Here is a 23,044-nt window from a genome sequence, read left to right on the forward strand (position 1 = left end):
CAGTGGCAATGGCTTGTCTCTGATCTGTATTCCTCTCTGGGCCTTCTAAGCATCCAGGGAGTAGGAAGAACCAGTTCCTGGATTGGTTCAGAAGGCAGAAGGCATGAATTAGAGTGAAGCAGGCTCGCAGGGCATCAAGCCTTTTGCTTTCTCAGTGCTCTGTGTTCTGATGAGCCTGCCTGTAAAGATAGACTGAACCTTTGACTCGACCTGGGTTTTTAATTCTCCCCACTGCCCACTTGGGGTACAGGGAAGTGGGGATGCTGGGAGGGATCTTAGGGACAAAAACATTTGGAATGTGCTCTTGATTTCTAAAATAACACTCTACCTTTGTTTAAAGAACACAAAGGAAGAATCCTTTTCATCTTGTTTGACTTAGAAAACAAATAAACTCTATAAACATGGTGACTTTTAAGTGTTGATATATTTTTTGCATTAGTAAGAGACTTTTCTTTATTTTTTAAATCACAAAGTAAAAATACCAGTATTATTAAAAATTCAAACAATATGCCAAAGATATTAAGTTAAAAAATGAAAATCCTTTCCACTCCCACTATATTGGGCTCTCCACTATGAACACTTTTATGTGGCTATTTCCAGAAATTTTTCTGCGCACATATCAGTGCAGTTATCATATATGCATATCTTCTTTGCCTTGAAAATTAAATTATACTGTAAGTACAGTTATGCTCGTTGTCATCTTTTTTTCACTTACATGTCTTTCATGGATACCATGAGAGTACTTATAGATCACAGCAAGGTATGGGTTCATTAAACACAGCTACTGGACTTGTTTATATAACTGTATAGACATATCAGATCACATTTAAAAGAAGTAACTCTGTAGACAGTGTCACGGTAACAAACTCCGTCTTCTGTTTTAGGAATGTCGGTGAGAACTGGCCATTCTCTGGGCATCCCAAGTATTACTTGCCCTGAACTCTTTTATAAACTGGGCCCCAGACCAAAGATCGTCTTATTACTTAAAGTGGCTCTCTTTTAGCTATTCTGACAAATAAATCTATACTCATTGTCAATAAGCTAATATGGAACACTCCCAGATTTTATATTAGATGTACTTAAAAATTTTTTACTTAATGCTTATCTATTAGGACTTACTGGGTGTCAGGCACAGTTCTAAACACATTTCAAATTTGAATTCATTTGATTCTTATAACAAGTATATGAGGTAGGTACTGTTATCCCATTTTAGATTTCTTACGATTTGTCTGTATAAACAATTGTATTATCTGCAAACAATGAGAGTCTTATTTCTTCCTTTCTAAACTTCATACCTTTTATTTATTTCTCCTACCTTACTGTATTGGTTAGGACCCCCAGCACAAGGTGAACAGAAGTGGTGAGAGAGGACATTCTTTCCTTGTTACCGATCTTAGAGAAAAACATTCAACCTGTCACCATTAAATATGATTTTAACTGGAGACTGAGGAAATCCCTTTCTGTTTTTAATTTGCTGAGAGTTTTTATGATGAATTGGTATTGAATGTTATCAAATGCTTTTTCTGTATGTATTAAGATTCTACATTTTTAAAAATTCTGGTAATATAGTAAATTATAATAATTGATCTTTAAGTATTAAAGCTGCATCTCATTCCTGAGACAAACTGTATTTGGTCACGATGTAAAACAGGATGATTTTCCTCTCTTTGTATTGCTAGTTTTTTTTGCTAATATTTGTTGGGATTTTTGTGTCTATAGTCATAGATACTGAGCTGTAATTTCTTATAATATCTTTGTTAGATTTAGATGTCAGGGTCAAACTGGCCTCATAAAATGAGTTGGGAGGTGTTCCATCCTGCTCCACTTCTTTGGAAAAGGTTTGTGTAAGATTAATACAGTTTTTTCCTTAACTGTTTGATAGGATTCACCATGAAACCATTTGTTCTGGAGTTTTCTTTATGGGAAGGGATTTGATAGTATATTCAATTACTTTAATAGGTATTGAGAAATTAGATTTTTAATTTTATGTTGTGGTAATTTTGGTAAATTCTGTTCTTCAAGAAATATGTCCATTTCATCTAAGTATTCAAATTTATTGACGTAAAGTTGTCTATTATACTTTCAATATATAAGGATCTCTAGAGATATCTTCTTTTTCACTCCTGATACTGGTAATTTGTATTCTCTCTTAAAAATTTTTTTTGATCAGTCTAGCTAGGAGTTTATCAATTTTGTTAATCTTTCAGAGAACCAACTTTTGGTTTTCTTAATTTCCTCTTTTTCTATATTCTATTCCATCGATTTCTGCTCTTTAAAAAAAAATTATTATTTCCTTCTACTTACTTTGTATTTAGTTTGCTCTTTTTTCTAGCTTCTTAGGTGGACCCAGCATCATTGCTTTTATACCTTCACTCTTTTCCACTATAAACATTTAAAGCTGTAAGTTTCCCTCTAAGCACTGCTTTAATTGTCACACGAATTTTGATATGTTGCATTTTCATTATTATTTACCTTAAAATATTTTTATATTTCCCCTGTGATTTCTTCTTTGGCCCACGAGTCCTTTAGGAGTTTGTTGTCAATTTCCAAATATTTGGGGTTTTCTAAACATCTTATTGCTTTGAGTTTAATTGAATTATAGTCAGAATACATATTTTGTAGAAATTCAGTCTTTAGAATTTATTGAGACTTGTTTATAGCACACCAAATGGTCTGTCTTGGTGAATGTGCTGTGTACAGTTGGAAGGAATGTCTATTCTGCAGTTTTTGGAAGCAGTATTCTATAAATGGCAATTAAGTCAGTGTACTGGATGGTGATGTTTAAGTTTTCCATTGTCCTTACTAATTTTTTTTTTTTGTCTTGTTGTCCTGTCAGTTTTTGAGGGACCAGCCTTAAAATCTCCACTTAGGATTGTGGATTTGTCTACTTATTCAATAATTTTGTCAATTTTTGCTTTAAAATGTTCTATAATTAGGCATATATACATTTATTATTTTTATTTCTTTCAAATAAATTGCCTCTTTTATCATTATAAAGTGTCTCTGTGACTGGTAATACATTGTGCCTCGAAATCCAGTTCATACGCTATTAACATAGCCACTCTAGCTTTCTTATGCTTTCTCTTTTTCCATGCTTTTATTTTCAGATTATCTGTTCTCTGTATTTAAAGGTAAGGAGAACATATTGATTAGTTCTAATTTTTTATCCAATCTGGCAATTTTCCTTTTAATTGGAATATTTAATCAATTTATATTTAATATAATTATTTATGTGATTGGATTTAGATTTGCCAGTTTGCTATTTGTTTTCTCTGTGTCCCATCTGCTTTTTTCTTCCTCTTGCTTCCTTTCTTGCCTTATTTTGGGTTAACTGAATATTTTTTAGAATTCTGCATTAGTTTGTTTCAAAAAGCAGGTGCCAAGATGGAGTTATAGGTGCAAGAGATCTGTTGGGTGTAGTGCCAACAAAAGACAAAAAAAGAGAGAGAGCAAGCATCTGACACCTGTGAAAGGAGGGCAGAAGAAAGGAAGGCTAGAGTAGAAAGAGCCTCAAATTGTGATTTTGAGAAAGTCTCCAGCCTGATGGAGGCCTTGGTGCAAGAGTTCCTGTAAACAGTTTTGTGCGGAGCAGAAATGGCCAAGTGCTCGTATCCCTGCCATGTTCAGTCATTGACTAATGATAAAGAACATGGCTTTGATTCACTCACAGTGGATCCTGAAGTTGCTGCCCTTGGATGCTGTGAGCTAATTACACTCCTCACTGCTCATTGGCTTGTTTCTCCTAGAAGGGAGATATAAGTGAGGTACATTCATGGCTGCCAGGGGTTCCATTTTAATATTTCTATTGGCTTTTTAATTTCTTTGAATCAGTTTTTAGTGGTTGCTCTGGGGATTACCATATATATTTTTAATTTTTCACATTCTACTTAGAGTTAATATTGTAGTACTTCATGTCAAGCATTGGAACGTTGCAACGGGGTTAGTTCCATTTACTGCCCTCTCCATCCTTTGTGCTGTTGTTACGTATTTATGTTACAAAACCTACAATAATGCTATAATTTTAATTTAAATAATTGTATGTGTTTTAAGGGGTTTCAAAGAAGTGTATGTGTGTTTTATATATTTACTCACGTATTTACCACTTTCATTAATCTTCATTCCTTTCTGTAGATCCAAATTACCATCTTGTGTCGTTTACCTTTACGCTGGAGAACATTCTTCAGCATTTCAAGTAGTGAGATTTGCCGGTGATCAGCTTTTGTTTTTCTGAAGATACCCTCATTTAGCCTTTGTTGTCTAAGAATACTTTTGCCAGATATGAAATTCTAGCTTGGCAGTTGTTTTTCCTGTTGGCAGTTTAAAAGTTTCATTCTGTTATCTTCTAGCCTCCATTACTTTAGATGAAAAGTTAGTATAATTTTATCCTCTTCATGCCATTTCCCCTGATTGCTTTCAAGATTTTCCCTTTATCTTTGAATCTTAGCAGTTTGAATATGATATGCCCTGGCATGGGTTTTTATTTTGTTTTGTTTTTTGTTTATCCTGTTTGGGGATTGCAAGGATTTTTGAATTTGCAAGCTTATGACTTTTTGTAAAAACAAATTTTGGCAAACTTGGATTATTTCTTCAATTTTTTTTTGCCCTTTTGCTCCTCTCCTATTTTTTCTGGGATTTCAATTAAATACACATTAGATTTATGCTATTATATTCTACACTGGACCCTCAGTTTTTTTTTTTTAATTGAAGTACAGTTGATTTACACTGTTGTGTTAGTTTCTGGTGTATAGCAGAATATGTGTATATACAGACACACACGTACATATATATTCTTTTTCATATTCTTTTCCATTATGATTTATTACAGGATATTGAATATAGTTCCCTGTGCTATACAGTAAGACATTATTTATCTATTTTATATGTAGCAGTTTATATCTGCTAATCTTAAACTCATATTTTTAAAATTGAAGGATAGTTGATTTACAATGTTGTATTAATTTCTGGTGTACAGCATAGTGACACACACACACACACACACACACACACACATATATATATATTCCCTTTCATTATAGGCCATTACAAGGTATTGAATATAGTTCCCTGTGCTAGACAGTAGAACCTTGTTGTTTATTTTATGTATAGTAGTTAGCATCTGCAAATCCCAAACTCCCAATTTTTCCCTCCCCAATCCCTTTCTCTCCTGGTAACTATAAGTTTGTTTTCTATGTCTGTGAGTCTGTTTCTGTTTTGTAAATAAGTTCATTTGTATCATATTGTATATTCCACATGTAAGTGACATCATATGGTACTTGTCTTTCTCTGTCTGACTTACTTCACTTAGTATGATAATCTCCGGATCCATTCATGTTGCTGCAAATGGCATTATTTCATTCTTTTTATGACTGAGTAGTATGCCATTGTATGTACATATCTTCTTTATCGGGTCATCTGTTGATGGACATTTAGGTTTTTCCGTGTCTTGGCTACTGTAAATAGTGCTGCTATGAATATTGGCCTGCGTGTATCTTTTTGAATTAGTTTTGTCTGGATACATGCCCAGGAGTGGGATTGCTGGATATATGGTAACTCTATTTTTAGTTTTTTAAGGAACCTCCATACTGTTCTCCGTAGTGGCTGCACCAATTTACATTCCCACCAGCAGTGTAGGAGTAGACCCTCAGGTTTTGTTCATTTTTAAAGTTTTTTTTCCTCTCTTCAGATTAGATAATTTATTTTGTTCTGTATTCAAGTTCACTGATACTTTTATTATTTTCTTCCAATCTGTTGTTAGGTCTAGCCAGTGAATTTTTTTTCAGCTATTGTATTTTTTAATTATAGAATTTCCAGTTGGTTCTTTTTATAGTTTCCTCTTCTCTGCTGAGATTTTTAACTATCCTTTAGCATAGTTAGAATAACTGCTTTAAAATCTTTGTCTGCTAATTCCAGTATCTGCATCATACCAGAGTTGGTCTCTATGGATTACCATGTCTTTTGAGATAGGTTACATTTTCCTATTTCTCTACATTCTAGTAGTTTTGGAATGTACCTTGGACATTGGAAGTGAAATGTTACAGAGGTTCTGAATTTGTTCATATACCTGTAAAGAGTATTAATTTTCTGTTTTAGCAGGCAATTAGCTTGATAGATCTCAAATTCCAAATTCCAAATATGTCTTCCCTATGACAGACAGCAGCAGACTGTTTAGTTCTTTTTACCTTAGCTGGGCTGCTTGAAGTCTGCTCCAACATGTATTGGAATCAGCCAGAGATTTAATCTGATCTTTAAGTACTGAATTTGGAGCTTCCCCTCTATGGCTCTCTTCTCTCTGGATTTCCTCCCTCATTTTTCAGCTACTATCTTCTCTGAACTCCAATGAGTAAGATAGCAAGTTTCTACTTGAGATATAGCCACTCTGCAGAACTGACCAGTTGCTCCCGCCCTTAGCTGAAAAGCTGCAAAACATGGATAATCCATGGAGAGCCATTTTCCCAAGTGTCAACCCCCTTTAGTTTCTGCCTATTCTCGGTCACTCTGCAATGCCCTCAGATAGATGTTGTTATCCTTGTTTTTTTATATTTTATCTGGAGTTTATAATTATTATCTCTTAGAAGGAGTTACTTTCATGAAGCAGAACTCCTCTCATCCCACTTTACAGATGAGTTTAAAACACACTCCCGCTCCAGTAAGTTTAACTCCTCTACCTAAGGTCACACAGCTGGTAAGTGGGAGACTTCCATCCAATCGTAGGATTGCAACACAGTAGTTTGGTTCTAGAGTCAGATTTCTTCCAAGGGGAGGTTTGAATGGTATGAATTATGAGGACAATGGCAAGAAGCATAGGACATGTTCTGGGCCTTGTGGGGCCTTGTGATGTCAATGCCTTACGCCCTGGACTTGTCTCAAGATTTTGTTACTCAGTGGATGCTTCATGTATCTCTGGGTTTCTACATTATTCTATGTATGAGCTTATATACAAGTTGCATGAAAGGATTATGTGGCTAACTGCAAAGTAGACCTTTAAGTTATGAAAAAATCTCATGTTTTCAGGGTTCTATGGTGTTGGGCTCCTTGGCCATCTTACTTAGAAACTGGGGAATTTTATCATATGGTTCTTTTTGTGATTAAAATAAAGAGAATTTTTGAAGGAGAGTAATATCAACAGTAATATAATGAAAGTATAGGAAGTATTTATTGAAGAAACTCACAACCACAATCTTGGGATAGTTGACTTTAAAAAAATGTAAGACTAGTTTAGCTGATGTGACCCATAGGCCTTAGAAGCATAACAACACCAAATGAGCAATACTTGTTTTGGAGTTTCTGCCCCTTCTTAATTGTTTCCCTTTTTCTCCTCTAGCCTAAGTCAGTTTCAGTTAACATTCATCAAGTGTTTAATTTCATCTTATTCTTCTTACCCCTTGATTTTAGCTTCACTTTGCTTTTTGAGTCTGACTTGCTTCATACTGATTTTGTCATAGTTTGTAAGCTGATTTGTAAAGTAGGGCAATCTTCTTCATGTATATTACTTTCAAACTAAAGGCAAAGGCCTATGTATTTGCTCTTGGAATTCTCTCCGCATCCCACGCCAGTGCTCAGATACCGTGCTCCAGCTGACTGGCCAATAAAGAGCAGGGGTTCAATACTTGATTGATGGATGGTTCTGACTCCCAGCCAGTCAGTTCTGGGAAGGTGGGCTTATCTTCTGAGTGAAACAGAACTGAGTCCTTAAAGGCCGTGATAAAGATTTTGGCTTTCATCCGAAGAATAACGGGAAGCTATGCAGAGTTTTAAGCAACCAAGTGACAAGCCCAGATTTAAATTTTTAAAATAATTACTCTGAATGTTTGCGGAACAGTTCTGTATAAACAAGTTCTGGAGTGCAGAAATTCTTATATGAATTTAAACATTTAACTCAGGGATGCAACCCAGAAGAACTGATAGCCTGGATGTTCTTCCGGCAGCCCTCCTGAGTATTATTTCTCCTGACTGTAATTCTGAAAAAAAAAGTTGAGAAGCAGAAAGTTTTTTAGGGATCGGGGCAGGGGGTGTGTATGCAAGGGCCTGGAATGTGAGTATTTTGCATCTCTGATAGCAGACATTGTTCTAGTAATGAAAAACTGAGGCAATGCAAATATCAAGGAATTTAAGAGTTTAACATTATAAATCTAAAACTGGCAAGTCCATATTTTATGTCTATATGGAAATGGATGTGTCATAACTTGTTAATTTTTAAAAGGAAAATTTAAAATGCAGTATACATGTTTAAAAGTATTAAAACAATCACATTTTAACAAAAATACACAAAAACAGAGATGAAACTTGTTATACTTTATTATCCACCAAATGCTGTTGCTTAACAGAGTTAAAAAGTTTTGTTGTTTAAAATGTGGAAAATAATCTTAATATTATTTCAGTAATCATTGGGAAATCTAAGTTAAAAGCACTGAGACGCTGCTAAGACAGCAACGGTTTCAGGAGATTAAAAACTTTCATATGAAAATGTAGAATTATGTTTCCTCTTCCCAAACATTTTTGTTGAGACTGAGAAAATTTTAAATATGTCTTAAAGAAAGTAACTGACATCGGCTGAATTAAATACAGCCTTTTGCTCCTGCTCCGTCTACTGTTTGTTGATCAAAGGTTACAAGGTTAATAATGGTTTGTTGGATTTCTTCAGATTTTTATAGGATTTTATGCTTCTTGTGTGCAACTTGCTAAATCATAGCACTCATATTCTGCATTAAAATAAACACTGAAGCGTGTGTGTGTGAAATAAATATCGATGGGAAAAGGAAGTGATTTCTCAGGGAAAAAAGAAGTCACCGAAATGTGTACTGTACCCTGGGCAGTAAGTGGAGAATTAATTTACTTTGTGTTTGTAAATATTGTCAATTCTATATTCTGAGCTGAAAAACTGGCAAATGACGGCTCTCTCTAGTATTTCCTGAGGCCATCTGTACCGTTTTAGAGAATAAATCATAAATAGACCTTTGAACTAAGACAGTCAGTCTCCCTGGACCTATCCTTTTGCAACTGACTTTCAGTCTCAATGGGATATTGAAGAGGAGGCTGGATAGAATAAACAGTGGAATCCTTGTCCGGGAATGACTGCCTGGCAATTGTTTCATGGAAAACCAGAAGGGGTGGGGGACAACAGCCCTGCTCTGCTCACTGGCTCTTTAATTTAGATTACCAATGATAAAGCCGGGGCTACGGCTAAAGAAAGGTAGGATGCAGACGCAGGAACATTAGTGCTAATATGCTGCAGAAAGACACGATAAATCAGCCCAGCTCTCATACATCACTGAGGGAGAAGCTGATTGCAACTTGACCATGTGTCTGAGTAGTCCCATCAGCGCGAAGAGCAGAACGTGGATTAAAAAAAACTAGAATGTACCTTTAGGGGCTACTGCCGAGCTGGACCTGGGAGAAGTGTCTGGTGTAAGTTTCAGCTTGTTTTATCCACGTATTTACCAGTGTTTTCCCACGCAGGGAGCTTGTTTCTCTTTCTGTGTTTTCGTGGAAGCCTCAAGCATGTTTATTTACAGTCCTGGACTTCATTTTGTATAAATGTAATACCAACCTAATGAAGTTCTTAACAGAGGACAGTTTAGCCCAGGGTTTATCCAGGAGAGAAATGAGAAAAAGTGATGTTATCATTACTGCCTATAGGAAGCCTGTGGGTGAGTTCTGGTTTTTTGGGTTTTGTTTTGCGGGGAGGTGAGGGTTAGAGGGATACATTTTAAACTAAAAACTCAGTTCTCTAGCCATTTATTAAACAGACGTGTTGGTAACCCAGCATTTCACTCCTCCCCTGGTCTTTTGTTTTGAAAAACTGTGTTTTAATATGTAAGCCAGACTGCTCGAAACACATTATATTTTTATGACTGGGATGTTTGTATTGTTTCATATCTGTTATTAGACAAAATAATCATAAAGGGTGTTTTCTATGGACCTTTTTATATTCCAAAATTAAGTACAGATGGTAATTTCCAGCAGTTTTAAAAATTTGTCAATTATTTAATTTAGCATCACTTAAGCATCTGCACAGGGAGAAAGCTGAGATGGTACAGAAACTGAATAAGCATTGATTGCTCGTCTGAATTGCATCTTTAAAGTTTTTGCCTCAGATCTCTGATTTCACAGTTTATTTTTACCAAATTAGATTATCATATTTCATTATCAAGCCTGTGAATGGGTGGAACTCGCTCAGCTATCCTACATTTCCCGTTAGAACAGCGCGTAAAGCGCCTGCTGATTGTTACTCCGAGGGAAATTCTCATGCCGGCTTCACCGAGAAGATTGCTTAAATAATGCATGGGCAAGGGCGAGGCAAGATGGAATTTACGGCCCAGACCCTGAGTTCAGGCTTTTGTTTAGAGGAGAGACTACGTAAGTGTGCGCGTACAACACATACTGAGGCTTCAGGGGAAGGGCGTAACTGAATGAAATTAGTGGCCACATGGTGCTGTCCACGTTATTTCCAAACAAGCCTTAAAACAGTCCATTGAGCCTCTAGTGTGGTTCGAGTGAGGGAGGAAGGGGAAACTCAAAGTGTCAATTGCAAACAGAATCCCCTGACTGAAAATTCCATGGGACAGACACAGGAAGTGGATGTCTTACAGGCAGCAGGGTGGCCCTGGAGAGAGAGGGGGGATGTTTGACTGACGAGAAGCGGCATGGCAGTCTTGTTAGTAAAGAATAAACCTTGACCAAACTGCAGCTTTCTATGTGCTGTGTCTTCCATCTTGTCCTAATTAGAGGAATATGTCTGCTGAATCCTAATCTCTTTAATTGTTGATAGAGCAGGCATGCGATTTGCTATAAATACACATGAGCATTCATTTCTGAAATAATGGCTGTTGCCAAATATATTAAACCAACAGGAGTGCTGGACTAGGGAAGGCTGTGCTGAATAGTTGAGTTTGGGAGGTAATGGACCAGTTGAGAATCATTGCACAGCTGGGCCAGCAGCTGCACCCAGTGCTCTGTCAAGTTTGGCCTCTAATTTCCTTGAACTTGTCCTTGTTTGCCAAAATGATGAACGTAGCAAGAACGTGTTTCAAAGGAGCCCGCTGCAAGTGAAAAAGACCTTTTCCAAAGAGTCCTTGTCGAGGTATGCGGCCAACAGCAGCAGTGGTCAAATGAGGTATTGATTAGGCAAGGGGAAGTTTGAATAATCATAAAGATGAGAGCCAAAGACAAAGTTGTGGAATGAGGTAAGCTGGCAGGAGACCAGAGGACATTAAAAGGCTGTATTGGATCATTGCTGTCCTAACTAAAGGACATATGGAAAAATCCCATAATACTATCCAGCAATAATTATCTTGTAGTTAGGGAAGAATAAATAGGCCTGGGGTTGGAAGGCAGCCCAGTGATCTCCATGTCTTTTTTTCCTGACAGTGTATTGTTCTGATATTCTCTGGGTCTGGGTCAGGAGGAAGTGTCAAAGAGAGAGTTTTATATTAAGAAGCATCCTGTGACTAAGAGACGCAATTAGTGGCAAGCCAGAAGGAGAGAGCTGCCAGGACTCTCTGGCCATTCCCTGGTCCTGGCTTGAGCAAGTATTTCTTCAGCACGTACTAGGTATCCAGCACGTGCTAGATGTATACTCTAACCAACTCGATTATAAACTCTTTGAGAGCAGATACTTGGATTTATACTTCTCTTGTATAAATCCCACCTCTTGGAAACCATTGGCCTTGATACATACGGTGGTAATTGCAAATGTGTCTAATTTCTTGACTTCAAAGAAATTAAATACCAATTCTTTGTTATGCAAATGTTTTATTTTGCTGTGACAACACAGGCAACTCTTCCGTCTTCAGATTGGTGAGAGTTAGTGACTGGAACACTTACCAGTGAGGTGATTTGGGACAAGATACTGAATCTTCGGGAGAGCCAGCTTCCTCATTTGAGAAATGAGGAAAGTAACTCTTATGCAGAATCTGGAGAATGAAGAGATGTGCCTCAGTGCAGAGGAGGTGCTTTCCTGCCCCCACAGGAAATTATACGCAGGATAATTTGCCATATGGACTGAGTGTGTGGTGAGGCACCGGGGGTGGGTATGGGGAGAGAGTGGAGCGGGCAGGACAGCTGGCTAGGACGGGGTGTCAGAACCTTCGATGAGAATATGACCTGAGACAGGATGGTGCCAGTGGGAGCTCGGAGAGTAGGATGAATCTGAAATAACTTTTAAAGGGAAAATTGACAGAATGTGGAGCTGATTATACTAAAGTAAGGTAAAGAAGAAGGAGGATTATAAAGAAGAATAGTCATGGTGCCAAGGGAAAAGATTATGGGTTTGTGATAATGGCAAGGTATGTTTTGTGTGTGTGTGTGTGTGTGTGTGTGTGTGTGTGTTCTCCAAAACTTGAAGCTAAAACACAGTCCTTCAGAGACTTACAAACTAAGAAAACATAAGAAGAGAGAAGAGAAAATTGGAGTGCCTAGTTAACTTATGTAAAGGGAAAGAAAAAAATCAATAATAAACCAATAATACAGGACCATTGCTGACAATAGAGTGAGAATTCAAAGGAATTGCTTAAAATGGCAAATCTATGTTTGGAGTTTTTCCCAGACAAGACCCACAATCACCAAATAATAAGGCTCTTCTGCAATCTTGGAACTTATTTAAGTTTTCCTGAGTTAAAAAAAAATGCCACTGAGGGGATGCAAATAGTGTCAGGGTTGGGAAGAAAAAGAGTGTGAGGAATGGAAATTCTCAAAATAGCTTGGTTTTCAAGAGGAGATGGGAGCCAAAGGATGGCTGGTTGACCTTTCAGAACTTAACCATTCATTATGACCTGTCAGAAAGTTTGGCAACTGTTTTTCCTTAAATAACTATTGTGATTTTTCAGGAAGTTCAAGCAAGGAATCAAAACTATTTCAAAGCCCCAACTGGCAAATAGGTTGTGGTCCAAAAGCTCATTTGCAAATCCTTTATTAGAACAGTGTTGTAAACATCTTTGGGCTACTTTTCAAAAGTCTACCTAACTCATCCTACAGTAGAAATCATCTACGTTTGCAATGAAACATTAATAGCAAAAAGATTTTTGTGTTAATAATTAAAATACAAGCAATACCATAAGAATGGAAAATGTTTTGGATGCTAGTGCTTGGAGAAATGTAGGTTAATTACAAGATGGTATTGGCTGTGGCTATTTTTAAGCCTGTGTCCATTTTCACTGACTGTTAGAGACTCTGAATTCTTTTACTTTGAAATGTAAGCTTTTCCTGGCCCTTGTTTCAAGCATATCATGAATTTCACCTTTAACAATATTTACTACGACCGGGATTGTTTTCACAAATTGAAAAAGGAAAGAGGATGATAGAAAAAGGGGGAGAGGAAGAAAGATTCTTATGGTAGCTGGGGAAAAAGTTCAAAATGAGAGGAGGGAGAGGAGGTTTAAAGAATGAACGGTGGGGGAGGGTATAGCTCAGTGGTAGAGCACATGCTTAGCATACACGGAGCTCCTGGGTTCAATCCCCAGTATCTCCGTTAAAAATGAATAAATAAACCTAATTATCTCCCCCCAACCCCCCCCCAAAAAAAAGAGAGAGAGAGAATAAATGAGAAAGATATCACATGAAGGAAAATTAAGGGAGTTTCGAACTTTGAAAAGAGGAATACAGCCGGCCTCCCTAGCCCAGCACTCCTGTTGGTCTAATATGTTTGGCAACAGATACAGAGAGCCGACTGTACCACGCCATTTTATATAAGGGATTTAAGCATTCTCAGACTTGGGTGTTTTGGTGTCTGTTGGGGGTTGAGGGTGTCCTGGAACCAATTCCCCACGGATACTAAGGGATGACTGTATATAAGAATGTGCATGTTGCTCTTGAGATGTAAGAAATGATGGAAAATATTGGGCTTAATAGCTTCCTGGATCATCCACTTTAAGACTCAGAGGTGCCTTAAGACTCAGAGAAGTGAGTCGGTGATACTGTTCATGTGATTGGTAGACCTGAAAAATCTCCTAGGAATCTTTGGTCCCCTTGTGTTTCCCCCTTTAAGCTTCCTCTTGTCTCCACTTCACTCCCTATTCGGTGTGGATACCGAGGCCTCTTACTTCAGCCACCTTCTGACCAGTATTTTCAGTTCTCCTGTTCGTCCAGTCAATAAAGATGTATTGAGTGATTCCTATTGGTCAGGCATGGTAGTACTGGGTACTTAGAAATGGATCTGCCAAGTATTATATACTTAGAATCTTGACACCTACCAGTCAGACTCCCAACCCTTAATCCAGTTATGTGCTTTCTCCTGCTTCCAACCAGATGGCTAAGCACTGCCGGAGAAAATTGTACCGCTGTCTAGATGGATGCTGTGATAAATTTTTGACCTCCTGTCTCAACTGAACCCCTCAGTATAACTCAGCGATTCTTACGTTTTCCTAACACGTTCCTGCCATTCTCTCCAGTGCTCATTTGAAAACGTTTCTACTTTCTCCCCATCTTTGACCAAACTCAAATGACCATCTCATTTTCAGCAGACAGCCTCACCTCTTACTGTGCAAGATTTCAATTTCCTGCCACCAAATCTATTACCTGCCTAACCTGAGTAAAGCCAGTTGCCTTGAGGACAGTTCAACGTGGTGAAAGTCAAAATGGACCCAGAAAGGCTTGCAAGATGATGGAGGTCTTTACTGAAAGATTCTTGAGGAGTTAACCAAGACCAAGAGGGGAACTAATCTCAGAACACATAGCCAGGTTGTCTAACAATTGTTTTTATACTTCTTTCTCCCCAAAGTCTGGCTCCTCGTGGCGGCTGTCAGTTTATCCTCTTCCTCTGTCCACCTCCCCCGCTCCTGCATGGATTCCCCTCGTCTTCTTACTCTTGTCTCTTCTCGCATCCCTTCAGAGGTAGAGCAACTTGTCTGTCTTGGTATCGGCTGTTTTCCCCCTCCCTCTCACCTCAGTCGGCATGAGTCATGGAGAATTGAGCAAACGAATTGTCCTTCTTCTGAGTGAGAGGAGGAAGGCATTGCAAATACAGGTGATCTAATGTCTATTATATTAATTTAAATTGTCCATTTGAATTCATCCATCCTACCTTCCCTCAGGTAAAAGAGAGAGGTTTTCCTCTCCTGATTCCTCCACTTACGTACAATTGCCTCTGTTTTCTGTATCTTTGACTTTTCACTTCTAGTGGATCTTTCTCATCAGAGTGTACAGGGTGGCTCCAGGCATCCCCGTCTTCAAAAATCAAAATAAGACAAAACCTTCATCTTCCCCACATACTCTTTTATTGATTCTCAACTTTTTCTCCCCCTTTATAGCCAAACTTCTTAAAAGGATTGTCTACATTTGTTAGGTCCATTTCTCCCCTTTCCAAACACTCCTCAGCCCACTGAGGAATGTTCTGCCCCAACCATTTCATGGACACCTGTCTAGCGGAGGCCTTCCACTGCCAACTTGTTCTGAATGTGAAGGAGAGTTTCAGTTGTTCATCTTTCTGCGGCACTTGACATGGTCCATTATCCTCTTCCTGAAATACAGCTTTTCTCTCCTACCTCTTGACCTCTGTGGACTTATCTTTGTGTGTTATTAAAATGTAGGAGATAGTCAGCGTCGCTGTTCTTTTCTGACTTTGGGAGGAGTAGGGAGGGGTTTCCATCCATTCATGAGCCTTCTCTTAGTATTTGCATGCTGTTGATGTCTATGCTTGGGTCACACTAGCCTGCAGCTCAGGAAGCAAGACAGAGATTTCTGCTTGCCTCCTAGCTCGACTGAGATTTGACCCCAGAATGGAGCAGTTGGGAGTGGGCCTCTTTCTCTGACTCACACCAGTAATTTGCTGAATTGCTCTTCTCTCCCAAAACACCTCCTTCAAACATGCCCCACGACTGCCATCAGTTCTGTTGTATTGATCTCCTTTGGGGCTGAAACACTAACTCTGAAATCATACACTTTTCCTTACTCTATTGTTTATAGTATAAACCTCACAAAATTTGTCCTTCTAATTAAACCGAAGTTTTGGAACTCAAAAGCCTTTTCTGTCCTAAAAGTGGTTAGTAAAATAAGAAATGCTTTGACTTTCTGGCTTTGGGTTAAGAAAAAAAAAAATCTATTTAGACGTTCGGTGGGCTTTTTTGTTTCCCTTCATTCTTTTGTGTCCTTGGGGTAACAGTGAATGATTCTCAGCAAAGTAGGGAAGGAAGGGGGCAGAATGTCAGAAGGGCAATGGGATACAAGCTCTTTAATATTTTAACCTACGCTGGAAAATAAAAGATAAATGAATTGGTTTTACTTGTGGCCTGAGGAATCATCCAAGAGAAAAGACTCTTGAACCTAAGCACAGAGGTCCAGGAAAATACCCCTTTGCTTTATCTAAACAGCTTCCTCATCATGTAAATGTACCAATATCACTGTAAAACCAGAAATGATTAGAAGATTCTAATTTTTTGGCACTTCATGAGTAAAATGGGTTTGTGACTGAGGATATGGCTATGTGTTGGGTCTTTATAATACATTGTGATGAAAGAGAGGACTGAATCTATTGGCCTTGTCCAGTTTCGTCTTGATTAAATAAGCACAACTAAGGTCCATCCCGGCCAATCTATAAAGGTAAAGAGGGGAACATTTAAGAAATTGTGTTGAACCTTTGAGCTCTAACTACATTTTGGAAAGGTTTTGTGTGACAGGGACAAAGTCTAGTGATTTGGGTCAGAAAACTTTTTACCTTGTTTATTTAACATGGTTAAGGCCATTTTGGTTGAAGAAGCTAGAGTGTGTTTGAACTGCATGAGAAAAAGAAAGTGGAATATGTTTCATCAATTCAAATCATGTCACACCTAAGTTAATCCAAATTTTAGCTGTTAATCAATAACAGAGAAACTGGAGGGGGTGTGACATGCTTCAGCTGTTGGGCTTTTATCCTCCAGGCATGCAATTGCGCTGTGAACAGATTGGAATCGAGTGAACAGGTTATTGGCCCACCTAACAAAATGGGCATCCCAGTTATCAATCTCTGGAATAATAAAAGCATGAATTAAATGTTTTTTGATCAATATTAGTCACACAGCTCGTATCCTTAATGATAATACTCAACTGAAAGAAAGACCTTTGCTTCAAGGTTCATTTGCAATCCACAGAAAACTCTTAAGTTTCTTTTGACATCCCAGTGCTTCTGGAAAATATGAGTCCTGTATTTCATTTTGTGTAATTAGAGCAGACTGCATACTAACATGCTCTTACGTAACACAAACTGTCTCTACTTTTTTCATGCTAATAAGAAAACAAAGCAGGGCAGGCGGAGGGGAAGGAACTTTTGGAGTGGCAGGGGGCAGAGAGCCATGTGTATCATTGTCTCCTGTTGATTGTGCTCCTGCTGTCTTTAAAGGTGTGCTTCTTGCACAGAGAGTCAAACCTTGGAGACAACTATTAGTTGGAAGCTGACCGTCCCTGTAAATTCAAAGGACAAAATTTATAGTTCCAGTTTCATCTTGACTAAGTGGCGTTCTGCAGTTTTCCTGTTTTAAAAGGAGAACTTAGGAAGGGCTTTGAACTCTTTAAAAAAAAAAAACAATCTAAATCCTAAAATTCAGTGATGGAACAAATAGAAGTATCTATTAAGCTGCATTGGGAGCACAGCGAAAGGAACGGTCTGGTGACATGGTCTTCCCAGAACACTGGTGTCCAGGCAGACTCGTCAGCAGCCTCTGCGGTGGAGTGGCAGGTCGAGCTGCAAAGACAGGCAACTTATCCCACTGCTTTTTATTTCTAGCAAAATTTAGCAAAGTTGCAAAATGAGTCCTGTGGTCTTCAGACCACCCTGTGGAGGGTAGCTCTTCCAGAGACCTGAACTATGCTATAATCATCCACATGTGTCATTTTGCCTTTAGACCTAGCTGTGATCCTCCACAGGGGTTTCTGATGATTGTTCAGAAGTTGGAGGGTAGCTGGCTGGAGAAGCATTTTGCCAAATCCATACAGCAGCTGAGAGCAGGTCCTAAGTTTGAATGAGAGAGAGACTACATTATCTTGCCCCTAGTCAGCCGCAGTTTGTAGCATAAAACGAAGATCCTTATTTTATTTTGTCATTTTTGACGCATAACAAACACAGCATTCCCCAGCTAATGGTATTAGCCAGCTAAATTCTTTCAGGTGTGAGGAGAGGTTATTGAATCTTTGTTCTTTGAGATGCTCAGTCTTGGAGCAACCGGCCTCAGGTACCCCCGTGTCCCTTTAAGTTTTTCGTTGGCTTGTTTCCATTTGTTCGTTGGCTCCTACTGTGTGCCAGGCATTATTTTCAGCACAGTCCTTAGAGCAGTGAGCCCGGCAGATTGATAGTGGTGGTAAAGTGTACATCCATTGTAACCTATCTGAAAAAGAATATGAAAAGAAATATATGTATGTTCATGTATGACTGAAGCATTGTGCTGTACACCAGAAGTTGACGCAACATTGTAAATTGACTATACTACAATAAAAAAAATAAAGCCTCTTCAAAAGGCACATTTATTAACATAAGAGCTCAATATTGTCCCTTTATACTGCCCACAGCTTTTGTGAACAAGGAAGGTCTTCTTTGTCTGAGTTACGTACCATCGAGGGAACGGGAGGTTAGGGGCCCTTTGTTTATAAAATTGCAGAAATGCTTTTTCAATTTGAAGCTGCCCAGGGGCGTTAATGTGGTGCGACCTGGGTCTCATCTTTGTTTCTCCTTCTTAGACATGAACAATACTTGGAAGAGCAGAAAGTAGAGCAGCCTTCGCAGAGAAGAACATTTCTCCAGAGAGTTTTTCTAAAAGCTGAGGTATCCATTGGCCCAACAGAGTATCATGACTCCTAAGTTTTTGTGTCTTTAGAAAGTCTTGACTTCCTGCTGCAGCGCTTGCCAACAGATGACTAGTAACCCAAGGAAAAGCACCTAATCGAGGGCCTGGCATCTTGGAGGTGCTTAATAAGTGTTTGCCGTTCAGAAACTGAAGCCAACCAGAATCTTAATCAGAAGCCAAAGGTTAAGTTGAAAAACAAAACTGGCTTTCCTCCCCTCTACGTGAATCTCTAGAACGATTCATTTCCTTTTTGGTAAAGTATGAATGCTGATATTTACCTCGTGATGTTTTCAGAGGCCAACATAAGATAACACAGGAAAGTTCTTCATGAACAATTAAGTTCTATTTACATAGAAAATTTATCATGAAAGAAAGCCAGCCTGAGGCCTTGATCAATTCTTATGTATTGTGTTCTTGTTGAAGAGCCGTGAGTTAAAAAAAATACTACTAGGTACTATTTTGAATGCCTCAAAATGAAAATACTAGAAGTCTTTTTCTTAAAAGTTCTTCTCTTGTGGGTAATTTTATACTTGTCTGTTTTGAAGAAAATAGTAGAAAGCAAAAGAAGTCCAAAATCTTGAATAGAGTTAATGTTAGATTTTATGTGTTGAAAATCACAGAAAATTGGTTTCTGATATTTAGATACCTTCACCCATGTTGCTGTGGGTGGAATATGGGACTAGGGAGTGATTCAAAACAATTTGCCTCAATCTTCAGGTTGTCAGCTCCATCTCTAATATTTGGCCCCTCACTGCATTTTGGTGATTTTTAGTAAGTTAAATCATACAGAAATGGCTGATGTGCCACCACTTCTGACCTCCAAACGTGGTAATTTCGTATGTTTAGCCTAATATAATTTTATTTCTGTTACTGAACGGGCATTCACTTGTTTATCCGCTCAGTCTGTCGGAGACATCTGGAGGGCAGGGATGGTATCTGACACCTAAATTGAAGTCTGGAAGTCTGAGCTCAGACAATGGAAAGTATGACATGTACAAGTACAGTGCCTTCCATGTGGACGCCATCACTGACACCCTTCATGGAGACAGTGCAGTGGATGTCATAGATACTTAGTAGTGGGGGACCCTAAAGGTGAACTCTTCACTCCTGGGGACTGTTCAGCTCAAACTCAGAGCCATCCTGGCAACGCTGGTACCCTGAGTGTGCTGCATCACCCCCGAGTCACTGCCTCATTCCTCAGCCACGTCCTTCTCTCTGCCGCACTTCCCTCTGCCGTTCTCACCACTGTGCAGCTACTGATGCTTTTGCCTGCAGCTAATGCAGTGAGAGGGACTTGAGGCACCCTGCCTAAATACCTATTTAGGGTATCCTATTTAAAAATGCCAGCTTCTCCAGCCTTTTTAATGGTATCTCATAGCATGGTAACCCGTCATAGGAATACATGTCACATCATGACCCTGTACACTATACTGTATTATGTATCATATAACTGTGTCTACAAATAGCTGTATTTATATCTTACACGTACATTGTTAGGCCGAGTCCCAGTTGTGAGAAGCTGTTCATCATGTCTTTTTTGAAACGAAGGTCCAATTAAACTTGTGGAGATGTTTATGCCTCATGGAAGAGGGAAAAAATGCCAGCTCAGTCTTTAAGCTTTTTATCCCTCTTAAGCAGCTGTGTGGTCTGTATCGGTTTATGTCAGGATTTGTTTTCTTGTTCCTGTTTTTGAGAGGCCACAGCCTTGCAAATGAGCCCCAAGATGGGGCTGCGGCTTCAGTAACGAAGGTCTGAAACCCATATAATTAATTCTAGGTGGTAGTGGCTCATTTCAGTTGCTGTGGAATGTTTTAGAATAATACCATGACTATCACCAGCAATCTGCTGCTCTATGCACGGATATAGCCGAGTTAGGTTATTTCTCTTTATGCCTGTTTCTTATTCCTAAAATGACTTTATGGTTTCATCCTATCTGTAAGTTGAGATTTAAGTTTATCAAAAATCCTGTGGAAAGCCATCTAATGGTAGGCTAAGGATTATGCTAGCAGAATCAGCAGCTTGGGAATATTGAGGTTTTGATCACAACTTTTAGAATGCTTTGAAAAGAGTTATAGCACCTTTAACTCAATTTTAAAATTGGATATAGACCTTGCATATTTATTATTTGAATTAAGAAAAAGTCTACTAGTATTCAGAAAAAGATGCACCACTTGCTGCCTTAAGATTCAGGTAACCTGCTTACAGGTTGCTTTTCTGGCGGCCACTGCTTTCACTTCACAGAGAGTCACATATATTTTCCAGGGGAAAAGAAGAGACAGTTACTTCTCCCTGCAGGGCTCCATCACAACCAGACGAGGCTGTGTCATATCTGAAACCCAGCTAATCAGGCAGGAACGAGAGGCATGAGTAAGACTTTCTTCCTTGGGTGACTTCGGAATGGATTCAGAATGTTCCTCAAAAAGGAAACTTGGGAATTCGCCTACCTTCCACGTCCCCTGATTTTTGAGGTGTAGAGGCTGTCAGCAGTGTTTTGATGGGTATCGGCATGCTGTCTGCCAGTGAGTGAGCTGACTCAAGGGAAATGTGGCAATCATAGGAAATTTCTTTTCAAGAACTCGGAGAAATGCCTCACAGAGTCCAGGGTTATGTGGAGTAGAGTGGAGGGCAGGGCACAAAATCTCGGAGACTTAGCTTCTGACCTGTTTTATACCCTTGAGTTCGTCATTTAACCCGTGTCTGCCTCATGTATCCATTGTAAAATGGCGATAAGGCCCTCATTTCAAAGACCTCACAAAAAGAGACATTGTACATTTTGATGAAAAGGAGGAGACTGATTGCTTTTGGCACTGAAGGCAGTTCTAAAGGGGAGTTGCAACCGTATTTTGAGATGACAGCATTATTGAAATAAGCAAATCACCATTCAAGGTAAATACATATCAAAACCAGGATAAATCCTTTGGATCCATTCATTGAGAAGCTTCTGTATTCCAGACACTTTGCAGTTTACTCTTACATGGTTGTTTAATCCTTCCATTAGTGCTGACTGCCAGTTGCTTATTGTCCTATTTGTGATTTTATGAATGAAGAAACTGAGGTTTGGAGAAGTTAATCAACTTGTTCTGAGTCACACAGCTGGAAAGTAGCAGAGCCCAGTTTCAAGTCCTCTGATGCTGGGTCCAGCATTCTTCTTGTGGTATATCACCTGTCTTTGATGTGGTATTAAAAGATAATAGAACTTCTCTATCTGAAACAATCCCCATTTTCAAGAAAACTAAATAACTGAAATACCTGTATTTGGTTTCAAAATTGTATCTGTTTCCAAAATTGTTTCATTCTCTACTGGAGTCAACTCTTTTATCTTTGACATGTAGATTACCATATTGCTTCAACCTTATTGCTTCTGTCAAAAGTATTAATTGTTGATGGTTGTTACTGGTACTTTTAGCATCTACTAATGAAACTCTTCAAGGACTCAAGTGTACAATGCTGTTATTCTTTTTAAAGTATATGACTGACTGACTTCCGGTGAGTAATCTGAGCAGCATTGTTATGCCTATTTTTATAATTCACAGCTTTTAGGTTGAGGAATTTTTCAAGCGAACTGGATGGCCTGCCAAGCTCTGATTGCATATACTTATGACATATTATTTGATACTTCATGGGGGTTCTGTTGAAATCATAGTGTCCTACACGAGCATGGAGCAGTGACTGTCTCACCATATATACCTTCCATTTGCCGTCAGTTAGATAGCATGTATTTGAAATCTTGTCTGAGAGCATGAAAAGCTAAGGAAATCCTTGCTTGTCCTTCCAGCTTTCACAAGCAGCAGTGGTGTTGCAAAACCCATCTCAGCCAGTCTCTCTTTGTCTATCAACACTTCAGACTGACTGGAACACATTTATTGAATGCTCATTACTTGGGTGCATTAGTCAAATACAATTGATTGTTACAATACATCTCCAGCTCAGGTGAGGTAGTTGGGCTCTTTAATTGAAGATGCTAGAGGACAGAGTGTAAATCATTGAATACGAAGTCCAATAATTTTTTTCACAGTGAATACAGTGTGTCTATGGTTGCATCCTCAGTACAGCCAGACAAAAGAGAGATGGCTGATAGTCAAGACTAGGCATTCAGAGGTTCCTAAGAACCCTTTCCAAGATTCATCCTATTTCTCGTCTTGAAATAGTCTTGTGTTTTCTACTAAAACCTTGATTCAGAAGGATATTACTATGCATGTGCATACATGTACATTTAAGATTACAATTAAAATATAAGAGAATTTACTAGAGAATACTTTGGAAGCCAAGACATCTCAACTGTCATCCATTTGTTACAACCT

General features: G+C 38.6%; 1 protein-coding gene across 7 annotated transcripts in view; it reads left to right on the forward strand.

The window, feature by feature from the left end:
• Positions 1-23,044, forward strand: part of RAPGEF4 (Rap guanine nucleotide exchange factor 4) — a 273,372-nt gene that overhangs the window by 90,548 nt on the left and 159,780 nt on the right. Inside the window, exon 1 of one of the 7 annotated variants that reach the window (XM_010982530.3) lies at positions 8,695-9,405. The exons of the other annotated variants lie outside the window; for them this stretch is intronic. The gene's annotated coding sequence lies outside the window, so the exon portion shown is untranslated. Of the gene's footprint in view, positions 1-8,694; positions 9,406-23,044 lie in introns of those variants that run through there. 7 annotated transcript variants of the gene reach the window in all.

The sequence above is a fragment of the Camelus dromedarius genome, chromosome 4, assembly GCF_036321535.1.
Source record: "Camelus dromedarius isolate mCamDro1 chromosome 4, mCamDro1.pat, whole genome shotgun sequence".
Classification (NCBI taxonomy): Eukaryota; Metazoa; Chordata; class Mammalia; order Artiodactyla; family Camelidae; genus Camelus; species Camelus dromedarius.